The 13,135-nt window shown below is 49.0% G+C and overlaps 2 protein-coding genes across 2 annotated transcripts in view; one reads left to right on the top strand and one right to left on the bottom strand.

Moving 5' to 3' along the window:
- Positions 1 to 13,135, bottom strand: part of LOC138567390 (actin, cytoskeletal 3-like) — a 510,127-nt gene that overhangs the window by 387,911 nt on the left and 109,081 nt on the right. The window lies entirely within an intron of this gene.
- Positions 1 to 13,135, top strand: part of LOC138567386 (actin, cytoplasmic 1-like) — a 101,789-nt gene that overhangs the window by 86,283 nt on the left and 2,371 nt on the right. The gene's annotated exons all lie outside the window — the stretch shown is intronic.

Raw genomic sequence — 13,135 nt, 5'->3', positions numbered from 1 at the left:
TGCTAATTGATACTAGGGGGTTTGGCCTTTTTGTGATATGTTGCCAGAAGGAGAGCTTGCTTCTAACAATGAAACTGTCCGGTTGGGCACTTGAGGCCAACTGAACTGTGAACCAATGAAGATGCGTGTCATTCAGCCAGTCTTCGATGACCTGCTTTTTAAATGGATGGTGTAGACGAATTCTGTTTTGGCGCAAATGAATTTCAGGAGGTGCTTGTCATCCAAGCTTGGATGGAGGCAAGACATTTCCTGAGGCTTGAAATGTCTTGCATTCAATTCACTTTGAGGTACAACGGAGTGTACTCGGTGTATTGGTAAAGTGGGATAGTAGGGCTATTGAGAAGTAACCGGAAGGTCTCCATAGAGAAATTGAAGATCAATGAGGGGAGTCTTGATCCTTCTGAGACTCTGCACCTGAAGCAGATTGATTTGGGCAGTTGTGTGCCCCACTTCAATAGTAAAACCTTGCTGCATCAATGGACTCTTCATTGAGTCTCAAGGTGTGTATGGAATTGCTTTGGTAAATTGTGCATGAAAGGTTGATTATCATGACCGTCACAATGAAAAACATAGGATTTCAATGTGAGATGGCGTGCGGACTTCTAATTCACAAACTGCATATCCTTGGGCATAGGGAAGGGTGCTGGAAAGCAGATTATGGTACATGTTTCTCATCTGTTTTAGCCAGTGGCTAAATTGTTTAATTTGATGGGCAAAGTCTTTCAGGAACTTGCCCATACAAGTATACAATAATCATGAAATAATATTTCATCAAACTACATCTTAAAGACTTTAAATATTTTAAAGTATAACATTATCAGAAGTACATTCAAACAATATAGAATACTATGAACGTGATACCTATATAAAGTGCAACAGCCCTATTAGCAGATACAGGTCTGGAGAAATAGTGGAGCTAAGTGGTCTGTCACGGTTCCTGGAGGTTAAGTCTTTCTACACTGTTTTCGGCTTGAGGTGGTGTTCCTTACCTGCTCCTACTGTGAACTGCTATAAAACCGACAGTAGCGGCGCATAGTGCTGAGCAGTCAAGTGGAGCTAAGTGGTCTGTCGTGGTTGCTGGAGATTGGAGATACAGCCTTTCTACACTGTTTTCGGCTAGAGGTGGTGTCCCTTACCTGCTTACTGGTGATCCTCGCCTCAGAAAGATCGCTTGCCCGTAGGCGAGCCACCGCTGGCGTTATTGGTGTAAATGATAACGTTTTCCTCTGTCTGATCAACTACTGCCCACCATAATGCCTGAAAAACTACTTGGCAATACGAATAAATATAACTTAAGGAAAACTAAACCTAACGGCAAAGGTTTGGGCAATAAAGGCGTCTACTCTGAACCTTGTAGTAGTTCTACCACTGTCATTCTGGGCGTGTGAGGAAAATAACAGCATTCTTCTGCGCAGAAGCCAATAAACCCGTGGACGTTACTGACACGAGCACACACACGAGTAATGAAGTTCTGCACTTTGCTGTCAAAATCCTGTTTAAATTACGCGGTAGAATCCACGAGGTTTTAAAGTGGCAAGGTGACGCTTTGCTTCAATTACGTCATGTTTTAGTGCGCAAATCACCACAAGTAGTCGTTCCTGCAACGGGTCGTTTACAATCTGCCTCCTTGGAGATACAAGATTCTATAATTGAAGAACCCGAGAGTAGTTAATATTGCTAAAATAATTGAAGAGCCGAGTTCCCCTGTTAATTATCTTACTCGGGAAGGAAAGGCGCTTATTAAAACGTCAGCAGCGTCGCGCTGCAGAAGAGACCCGCCTGAGCTTTTCTGTGGTCAGCGAGCGTGCAGGCCAGCCATTTCATTCAACATATTCCCCGGAGCCGCGGGCTAAGTCGAGAAAAGCGAGGAAGAGGGTGATGAGGCGGCAGCGCAGCTCCACGGAACAGGTGGAAGCTTTGACTAGCTGGCTTGTCAAAGAAAACGCCACTAACAATGGAGGAGTAACCAGTGATGTCGCTAAGGCAAATGATAGTGCAGACATGAGTGCCTTGTTCAGGCCCGACCTTAGGGGGGTCGAGCCGGGCGCCACGCCCCCCACGGCACCTTTAGCCCCCGCCTTGCCAGCTCGGGGGAGTCTTTCAAGCGCCCCCCCGAGCTAGCGTAGCGGGAGAAGGCGCGGCAGGCGGGCTGTTGCTATTAAATGCACCCATGGCGGTGGGCGCATTCAATGAAAATAGGGTGCTCAGCACGCCATTGTCACCAAATGCGCCCCTCCGCCGCGGGCACCATCAACAACAAAAGGCACCATTAGCCCCCCGCCACGCCAGCTCAGGGGAGTCTTTCAAGGGCTCCCCCAAACTGGCATAGTGGCAGAAGGCGCGGCGGGTGCCGCATTCAACAACAACAGGGTGCTGATGCACCCTATTCATATCATTACCTCCTCGCCGGAGCGAGGAGGTTTAAAAATAAATAAATAAAAGTTGCACTTCCTGCCCCCCCTTCTATTGACCAGGGGCACGCGGGGGAAGAAGGGGGTGCCAATTCGCCCAGGGCGCTGCTGCCCCTAAGGCCGGCCCTGACTAATATCGATGGCAGGGATTGGGAGCCCCATCATCACTACAAGGTACAACGAGACCCTAAACATTGGAGGGCTCACTCAGCTGAATGTTGTATAGCTGGGAAGAAAGCTGATGTCGCTGAGTCACTACCATTAGACCCTAAATTGCTTACCATTGGTCGAGCTTGTTTGGACCGAGATGCAAACATAAATTGGTCTGAACTTTAAAAAATATTTCACAAAGGTCTGTCACTATGGATTTTTATTTGTAAACTTTATTTTGTTGCAGTTTTTAAACAGATAAAACATTAACATATGAACAAGGATTATGACATAAAACAAGTCGTCCCGCCATCCCTCCCCCCCACATCACACCCTTAAACCAGTACTGCTTTTCTCCCTGCCCCCTTCCATCTCCCTACCCCCCCTGTTGAACAGTGGCTTCTTTAGCGAAATACTACAGTTACAACTTCCATCAGCTGTGGCATGTGCAGAGTCGGTCCTCTTTTTGTCTTTTAGTATTGTCTTTGGCAACCTCAGGGGAGGCTTTCTCTAATTTGCGGTGTTAACCAACTTGGGTGAGTCCATCCGAGCGCGCTGACTCTCTGTCTGCATGATTTACAAGGCAATTTTTATTACTTATTCACATATTTTGCCATAAAGTCCCCCCACAATATTTCATGCAGCACTGCTTTCCCATATCCCCTCCATTGCACATATGTTTAAGGCAACATTAATCCATTCCCTCTTGCCTGGTGTTTTGGTCCCTTTCTATTGCATTACTAGGCAGGCCCGTGTGGCCAGCAGGAGAGGCGCTGCAACCCCTGTCAATTCCCCCCCAGTTTCCTCCAGCTCAAATAGTATCAGGAGTGGCGTATTATTACGACAAATCCTGTCTACATCTTTGATCCAGCATAGGACTTCTGCCCAAAACACCTTGATACGTGGACAACCCCACCATATATGCCAGTAATCGGCCCTCTCCCCACACAGGCGCCAACACCCTGGGCTGGATGATTGAAACATCTTTGATAACCTAACAGGGTCGTATTGCCATCTATGGGGAAGCTTAATGGTGTGCAGTTTGTACTGGCTGGCGATCGATACTTGCAAGGTCCCTTTGCATATTCTCTCCCAAAGCTCAGGTTCTATGTCCATTCCCACGTCCCTTTCCCATCTTTGCATCAGACTCTCAGTTGATCCCTTCCCAGCATTCACCGGTGCGCCATACGTGGCTGAGATCAAACCCTTAGTACCCCTCCATTTGTCTAGAAGCTCTTCAAAAGTGGTGAGGTCTCTCTGAATCTTCTCCCTCCCTTTCTCGTCCGTAATGACACCCTTTAGCTGGAGGTAATGAAAGATCGAGCGGGGACCTATACCCAATGGTTCTTCCAGGTCTGCGATCGTGATAAAGGAGTCCCCTTTCCAGAGTTGACCCACCCTCTCCAGTCCCACCTCAAACCAGGTATGAAGAATGCCAGGATTCGGGAGAGCCTCACGGACCCCGGGTGCCCATATATGACTCAGGGGAGATGGCCATAAGGTCACTCCTTGCATTTCTGCCTGCTCTCGCCAAATCACCCATATGGTGCCCAGGATCGGGTGGTCCTTGAGCCTGCGTGAAAGCCTTGTCCTCAGTGCCCAAAACTACTCCACGACCGTTGCGGGGGCAAGATTGTTGTTATCCAAATTGACCCACTGGTGAGGTATAAGGACCCTCAACTTTGTTGCTTCATTGTACTTCTTCAGGTTCGGGAGTCCCACCCCCTCTATCTTTGGACAGTGTAAGGACATCATACACTAGTCTCGCTTTCTTACCCTGCCATTCAACATTGCCCGCTTTGTCTCACAAAAAAAGGATTCGGGGGGGCTGTGGGGGTGGATTTGGAGTATTTCAAATGCATATAAAAATCTAGGGAGGCAAACCATCTTCAGGGCGTTTAATCTCCCCAATCAGGATATAGTCAGTTTCTCCCATCTTTCAAGATCGGCCCTCAAACTGGCAATGAGTGGGGGGAAATTAGCCCCAAATAGGTCCCTCAATTCTCTCGTGAGGTTGATACCCAGGTATCTCAACGTGTCCCATTTAACCGTAATGCCCAGTGGACCAAATCTGTTGTCCCCTCCCTGTGCAAGCGCCTTCAGTGGAAACAGGACTGACTTGGCCCTGTTGATCTTGAAGCCAGACAACTCACCATACTGTTCAATCAACTGGATCTCCCGGGGTATGGAGGTCAAGGGGTGCCTTATGTGCAACAAGTCGTCTGCATATAGGACCACTTTATATTCCACCCCTCCAGCCATGAGGCCTAGCACTTGAAGGTCCCTTCTAATTATCTCTGCAAACGGTTCCAGGGAGAGGGCAAATAGAATTGGCAAGTGGGGACAGCCCTGCCTCGTGCCCCTGCTTAAGGTGAACCACCGTGAGTATACTCTGTTTATGGCCACTGACGCCTTGGGTGAGGTGTACACCGCCCTTATTCCCCTCCTGAACTTCGGGCCCAGCCCTACCTTGCATAGGACCCCCTCGAGGAAACCCCATGCAACTCTGTCCAGTGCCTTCCCAGCACCAAATGAAAGAAGGGCTGGGTCATCGCCCATTTTCTGTGGTTCGTGAATCAAATGCAGTCTTCCGCATGGTATCAGCTCCCTGACGTCCAACTTGATCTGGGTGTATCAAGTGCGGCATATGTATTTCTAGTCTCGCCGCCAGTACCCTCGTGTAGATTTTGGCGTCAATATTCATAAGCGATATGGGACGGTAAGAACCACACCATTTGGGATCCCTGCCTTCCTTGTGAATTACCGTAATTAACGACTGTGAGACTGATTCAGAGGCTTCCCCTGTCTCAAAGATATCGTGAAAGAGTTCAACCATAAATGGGAGGAGAGGGGAAAGAAATTATTTAAAGAAGCCTGCTGTATCCCATCCTTCCCCAGGGCCTTCCCCAGCGGCAAGTGTGCCACTGCCCTCTTAATTTCTTCGGCAGTAATTCTGGTGTCCATTGCGTCCACCTCCTCACAAGCGAGTCTCAGGATGTGCGTATCGGCTAGGTATGTCCATACTCCCCGGTGTGTCCTCTGATTTGTATAGGGTCTAATAGAAGGTTGCGAAAGCATCCAGGATCACCTCCGCGCCAGGTGCTCCAGCCACCCCACCCTCATCTATGGCCGACACCCGCCTCTCAGATCGCTGTCCTCGTAATGTAGCTGCCAGCAGTGCATCTGCCTTGTCCCCTTCTCATTACATTTTTGTTTCAAGAACTGCAATTTCCTGACTATTTGGCATTCCTCGAGTAGTCTAAGCTCCTGCCTTTTCCGCCTGGCTTCTGGGACCCTGGTCTCCCTCTCCACTGTGGCCTCCGTCGCCGCCCTGTCGAGGCGGTCACTCTCCCCCCTCAATCTTTTCTCCTCTCGCCCTCTCTTATTAGGATCCCTCTCCATGTCGCTTTCCCAGCTTCCCAGACCATCGTCCTCGGGACCTCTCCTGTGTTGTTAAGTCGGAAGTACTCCCCTATTTCCTCAGACATCTCCTCTTGAAACACAGGGTCCTTCCAGAGCGACTTATTACATCTCCACTTTGACAGCCTGCGTGGGAGATCTGCCCAGTCTAAATCCACCGTTACCATATAATGGTCTGACCATGCAACCGGGGAGATCTCTGAGCCCAACGCCGTCTCCCTTAACCCTCCCGAGACATACAAATAATCGATTCTGGTGAATGTACCATGTGGGGGTATACCCTTTCTCATTCGGATTGTGGGCCCTCCATACATCCCTGAGCCCATACCCATCTAGGATCCCCATGTCCCCCGCACCCTCTTCCCCTGTGGTTCCTGCGCATCAGACCCTCCTGCTTCCTGTCCAACTTGATATCTGCCCATATGTTAAAATCACCCCCTAAGATCATTTGGCCGGAGGCCTTGAGCATTATTATCGGCATTGTCTTTTGCAGGAATCACTGCTGGCACGTATTGGGGCAATACACTGTAGCCAGCGTGACACTCACATTCTGTATCAAGCTAGCAACCAGTAAGGCCCTAGCTTCAACATTTACCTACACTTTGCTCACCTCCATTTGCAGACCTTTCCTGAAGAGGATACTGACCCCCGCGTTCCCCCAGTATTCCTGTCCCAGTCTCCTCGCGATCAACCCCTGTTCGTCGCCGCTGGCGTATTTGGTATCCTGAAGGAACATCATATCCAAACCCGCCATGCGAAATTCCATTGCCACCAATGACCTTTTTGTGGGTGAATTAATTCCCTTGACGTTTACTGTACCCACCCTAAGCAGGTCGTTCCCACCAGCTCCTGAGTTTACGACCATTCCCGATTTACCGGGTCCTTCTCCCCACAGCCATCCCCGGGCGGCCATGCCCCAATCCCCACCTCCCCACTGCCACTCATCCTTAACTTAAAGAAGACCTTGTTCCTGCCCCCCAGTCCCCTCCCCACCCCTTAGAGATGTCTGACACTGCCTGGTTAGCATCACCAGACTGAACTCAGACCACCAGCAGGGACAGTTCACCCCACTGTCCCACCATTACACCACCTCGTCCCATTGAGCCCCTACCCCCTGCTCCCTCCCATCAGGTCGAGTCTCCACCAAGCCCCCTCATGCCCCTCAGGACCCATAGTCTCCTGGGTTGGATATCCTCAAAATGGGATCACCCCGAGCCCTCACTGGGCCCCCACGTCTAAGTGTAGACCTCTCAACAGCCACTACATACACATTTAACAACATTAAAATATACCCCATGAGTTTCAAATTTCCACCACGGCAAGGCTTTCATTCTTCTATACTTCTTGGAGCCCGGCATGCGCCTCCATCTAGGTCCCTGGGTATGCCATTCCCTGTCATCATTGTGATGCTGGAAATGCATCGGAGGGACAGGGCCTCCGTATCCTTGTCCTTTACTGGTTTTTATCGTGTGTTCTGTCATGTTTTCCACACAGGAGTTCATGTGGGACTCCTGGCGGTGCAGCTCTCTTTCTTTTGGTTTGGTGAACGGACCCGTGGGATACCCTTATGGCACCCATGGGTGGGGGTACAACCCTGTGCCCCTAGTGTATGTTTTTGGGCACCTGTGGGTGGCCCGCAGAGCAGGGTATGGGCTGGTGGCAGCTCCATGCTGAAATTGACAGGTGCGCGGAGTATCCTCCATTTTGGGATACCCCGGCCCTGCCATTGGGATCCGTTGATTTCTGATGGAAAACAAGATGGCCCCTGTGGCCTCTTGCTTTCTATTCCCCAATACCTTGTTTTCCCAAAGTCCTGGGAAGCCCTGACTCTGTCCCTTCCCCCTGACTGGCTGTTGGGTGGAAATGCCGTATATGGTGTTGTTGTGAAGGCCCGTCCAGACTAGCTGGAACCTTACCGGTGATGTATGTTGTGGGTACCTCCTGTGGGTGGGAGCTGGGTGAATAGAGTGTGTGACGAATATGCATTCTGTGTTGTGGGTGTCTAGTATCTGGTGGTTGACACAATGACTGAGACAACCCTGCCCGAAACCGGTATGAATGCAGCTTGGAGTGTTGAATGGGTCGGTACTTGTCCCAATACACATAACTTGTTGTGAGTGTCTGGAGAGAAGTGAATGGCCTGAATACCTCGTATGCCTGATTGGCTGCCGGCCTGCATGAATGCCCGTAGTCGTGATTGGATGCTTGAGTGTGACCCAGCGGAATGAATGGGAGATCAACAGTATATCTGGGGACCTCTCACTGCTAGGAATCGTGTTCAGAAGCTGAAGTCCACTACGACGAGTAACTGGAGTAACTGACGCTTGACCTTGAAACCCCCGCTGGACGAGAAGGAGTGCTGTGGCTCTCCCACGCAATCTGAAGGCTGCTGTTTTTGCAAGGACTGACCCAGAGAGGACCTGGTAAGGTGCCCTCTTCCCGAGCTACGAGGGACCATCGTGCACAGCTGATCTTGGCCAACGCTCCCTGGTAGACAGACCTTCGACAGGCTGCCGACCCGATAAGGGGACTTCTGCGGAACTCCCAAGAGAAGCACCCGGACTGTTGTCCGCCACTGTCGACGACCGCCGTCGCCGACCGGAGCCGCCATGCTCCCGTTTGCCTAAGAACTTCAATTGATCATCGGACGCTCTCGTCTGCATCGTCATCCGCTTGTCTCCCGCTGGAGAAGGCCCGACCGTCGACCCGCCGAGGAGCATCCACCGGTGGGTTTCCCGCCACCTAAAGACCGCAGAGACGCCGACGACTCGACGCCCTTGCTGGGCCACAGTTCTTCATCATCTCTTTGCGGTCCAGAACTATCGTCACTGAGGTCCCCGCACGCCTCTTCCTTGCAGGACGCCAACGCTCTGTTGTCGACGAGCACCGCTAGGAACGAAGCTGCCACTTCCCTGCCGTAGTTCACCCTGTTGACCGTCGGACGTTAGACGACCCGCGACTCCTGCCTTAAAGGAAGTGCACTCAAGAAGGGCCGTCGATTCCCCGACAACGAACGCCAAGTTCCCTGACACCTCTCGACGATCCGTGGCTCCCGCCTGAAAGGGAGACACTCAAGAAGGATCGGTCGACGCATCGTCGGAGAACTCTACTCCACCAGGTACATTGGGGGGGTAAAAACCTTAATAGGAAGAAGTGAGACTATTGAACATATGGACTGGGCTTGTGCGATATATCTTATTTTACAGGTTGCCCAGGTGGGGGGATCTCCACACAGAACTGTGTCTAGGGTACGGGGCCAGTATTCTGCCTGCTGTTTCAACCATCTTGCGTTCCTTCCTATCTCTATTGCTGGTTTTCTCGTTATTAATCTGTGTGACATTTTAACCGTACAGTTGATGCACTTTAATGAGATTTGATAACATTGGTGGTACCACTTTAGAATTGTATATATTTATCATTATTGACTTCCGAGTACAAAGAGCGTTATTGTGATCGTGTACGTACCTTTGAATATTAATTATATAAAGACTGTGTTTTCAGTAATACAGTGTGTGGACATTCCTTTGTGGGGGTTCGGGGACTACACTGTACTTAAGAACCAGCCTGCATCACCTCCTGAGAAGCTAGGCCTTGATTGCTCATCCATTGCTACCTTATAGAGAATCTTGGCTGGGGTCCGCTGTGCCTCTCCTGTACCATATAGAGAGCGGAGGTACAGACACCCCCTACCAGTCTTTACAATCATCCGCCCCATCCTCGCAATTGTATGCACTCTCGGGATCACCCAACAATTCGGAGATGCATCTGCGGATGTCTCTCTCGGTTCTAAACCTCTGTTTATGCCCATCCAGTTAAAATGTAAAGGAGAACGGGAAACCCCATCGTTAATGCACTCCTTTGTCCTGTAGCCACTCCGTCAAGAGCATGCACATCCTTCTCCTAGCCAGAGCCAGAGAGGATAGATCTTGGAAAATCGCCACTCTCGCCGAGCCAAGGGTGATTGGGCCCTTCTGCTTCTCTTTCTCCAATATCTTGGTTTTGTCACTATAGTTATGGAACCGGGCTAGGACAGTCCTGGGACCACCAGCTGACCCCCCTGGCCCTATGTATCCTCTCGATCTTCGCCTGATCAAGAGAGTCATCATCAAATACCAACTTCATTACTTCATGGAGGGTTCTTCTCAGGTCCTGCTCCGACTCCCCTTCTTTGTCTGGGATGCAAAATATCCTCATGTTGTTCCGTCGGTCACGATTTTCCAAGTCGTCCATCATTAAACGGAATTCCTCTTCGCGACTCTCCGTTTCCACTATTCTTTGGTCCATTTGTGTTTCTAAGGTATTCAATGAGGTCTGATTGTTTTCAACTTCCTCCAGTCGCTCCTCCATCTTGTCTATCCTCTGAGTAAATTTGTCGACCCTTCCACCAATGTCTACCCTCATGTTCCTTATTTCTTCCATCAGAGCTGTCACATCTCCTTTGGTTGCCGCTGACTCCACTGCTGATGCCGCCATTTCGGACTGGGTCAGGGTCCCAGGGCCAGAACGATGTGGGGTGTATTAATATGCGGCCAATTTCCATGTTGTTTCCATGCACAACGTATTGTTGACCCGTATGTGGGCTCAAATACATCCTGTCCGCTACAGTTCCCTTCCAAGAGGGTGGTGCCAGGTCTGGTCAGCGCCTCCTCCAATGGCCCAGTGTCCTCCCTGGTTTTGTGTCTACAGTCTCCACCCCTGCAGTGGGCATACACCCCTATGTCGGGGGCCCACACCACGGAGGGACGATTTATGAGTAGGGGGCAACCGGGTCGCTCCTTCGCAAATGTGGTTTTGTCTCCTTGGGATCCTGTCGGTGCCAGGCCGTTGCCTCAGCTGTAGTTCTTTCCCGACCTGAGGGGCCCTTGCGGGCAGCCCCCAACTCTGCCCTAAACACACTCAGACCCACCAGTGAGTTTTGGACGTCTTCCCTGCGAATGTAGCACTCTATTGTGGAGTGTTCTTCCCTTTCCTCATCTATTTCAATGCAGATTGGTGGTAGATGGGTGCCCCTTCTGTCCGAGACCCGGGAGGAAGGCACACACCACGAAGCCGGCCTGGTTCTGCAACCACTCACAATATAAGACTCCTAGATAGTTTAATCCAGAGAGCTAGTCGTAGGGAGACCCCTGTACTCTATTTTACTTATGTAGATTTCCGCTCAGCTTTTAACCGAAATAACGGTAGCATTTTATGGAGTATGTTGAGGATTCTAGGGTGTTGTGAATGGTTGGTTTGTGCCATTATTGCCCTGCATTGTAATACTTCTGCAAAGATTTGTTTAGACAACAACGGTCGCTTGTCTACTTCGGTGCCAGTCAATACGGGAGTCAAGCAAGGTTGTGTGCTGGCTCCCCTATTGTGCAACTTGTACCTGACGAATGTGCCTCTTTGTTTGAGGGCTAAGGCAAATTGCTCACCAAAGATTGGCAATATTCAGATCACGGCCATACTATATGCTGTCTTGGTCATTTTCAATTAGACTTATGAGCGGAATGAAAGAGATGTTATCAGAGATAAAATATTATTCTTTCGAGATGGAATGACAATTTACCTTGATACATCCAGAGTGATGTTAGTGCATGGTATGAGTGCAAATAAGTTAACTATGACCTCTGAATTAGGCACACTCCACCATATCGATCATTATCCGTATTTCAATTTGGAAATTAGCGCTTGCGTGAGCTATTCCCATATTCTAGAAATTAAAACGAGGAAAGCGAGACAAGTCACTTATTTAATACAAAACTTTGCTCGACAGTATGCTGGGTTTTCTCTTTCTTTCTTTCTTTCTTTCAATTATCGGAGGCGTGGGCGGACCCACGCAGGCGCTTCCACATCCTAAAGGATGATGTGCACCAGACCCACCAATCATTACTTAGCTTACAAAAGGGTATATTAATCTTGTATAAACAGGGTTTCTGTCCATCTATTCTTTATGCTTTGGAGGCCCTAGCCATGCTTGATTTGGACTGGTTAAACAAGATAGAAAGGTTTTCCTGGTGGAAAGCCAGGGTTTGCCCCCTCCACCTCAATGGAATGTTTACATGTGGAGCTTGGTTTAATCTCTTTGAGAGGGTTAGCCCTAAAAAGAAGAGGTGAACTCTATATGAAAACAGGGGTTTTCCCCAAGTGCCCGATTTTTAGTGCTACTCTGGGAAAACTTAGAGGTTGAAGGGGGGAGTCAAAGGTTGAAGGAACAGTGACCTGACTTTTGAGTTGCTTAAAGATATAGGAGGTCATTACGACCTTGGCGGTAAGGGGTTAACGGCGCCGGTAACAGTGCCGGAGCCATCAACCCCTTACCGCCTCATTACAAGTTCTGCTTGCGGGACCCACTAAGGACACCTGGTTTTAGCCCTATGGGGGCTCGAATGGGAATGGGGATGTACCGGGTCCGGGTTCCTTGAATGAGGAATTACCGGGTTCTCCAAGGTTGGAATGCCTGGTAATTCCTCATTCGAGGAACCCAGACCCGGTAGCCAGTAAGGGGGTAGTCATGCCGCTAAAAGCGGCATGGCTACCGCCAACCTTGTAATGACCCCCATTGTTGTGTTTGCCAGATTCCAAATCAATTGGAATCTGCTAAACACGTGTTTACAGAATGCAGAAAATGGAGGTTTCTCTATATGTACAATTATTCAAAATGTGTATATTCTTATGATGCAATCAAGTCCCTTCATTTCTGGAATCACTGTGTTAATACTGACTGTACACACATTGCACTCTAGAGTATGTAGGTATATCGTGAAGCACTTTCATTACGTTTTTATGTGATGTGGGGTTGTCAAATGATCAGACGGGTGTGCATTGATTAACTGGTTCTTAACGTTTTAACATTTTTTATGTGAAATTAATGGATGTGAAGATGTATATATTTATTTGGAACATTGTTGGAACGTTTTCATGAACTGGTTTTGTAATATTTTAATATTATATTGGTATGTGTATTTTGTGAAAGGTTCATACAAACTAAGCCCAATAAATAAATAATGATAATACGTTGATCTTTTCACTGTTTACATACCCAAAGACTTGATTTGATTTGATTCTTCATCACAAAGCTTGTTATAAATACTACTGCAGGGAAACTTGTCATTTTGCATATTATTATTATTATTATTGGTCATTCATAACGCACTTAATACCCAAAGGTT

Source organism: Ambystoma mexicanum, chromosome 2p (assembly GCF_040938575.1).
Source record: "Ambystoma mexicanum isolate Mex_15411 chromosome 2p, UKY_AmexF1_1, whole genome shotgun sequence".
NCBI lineage: Eukaryota > Metazoa > Chordata > Amphibia > Caudata > Ambystomatidae > Ambystoma > Ambystoma mexicanum.
The sequence above is the reverse complement of the archived record's forward strand: the minus strand, read 5'-3'. Positions and strand labels throughout refer to the sequence as shown.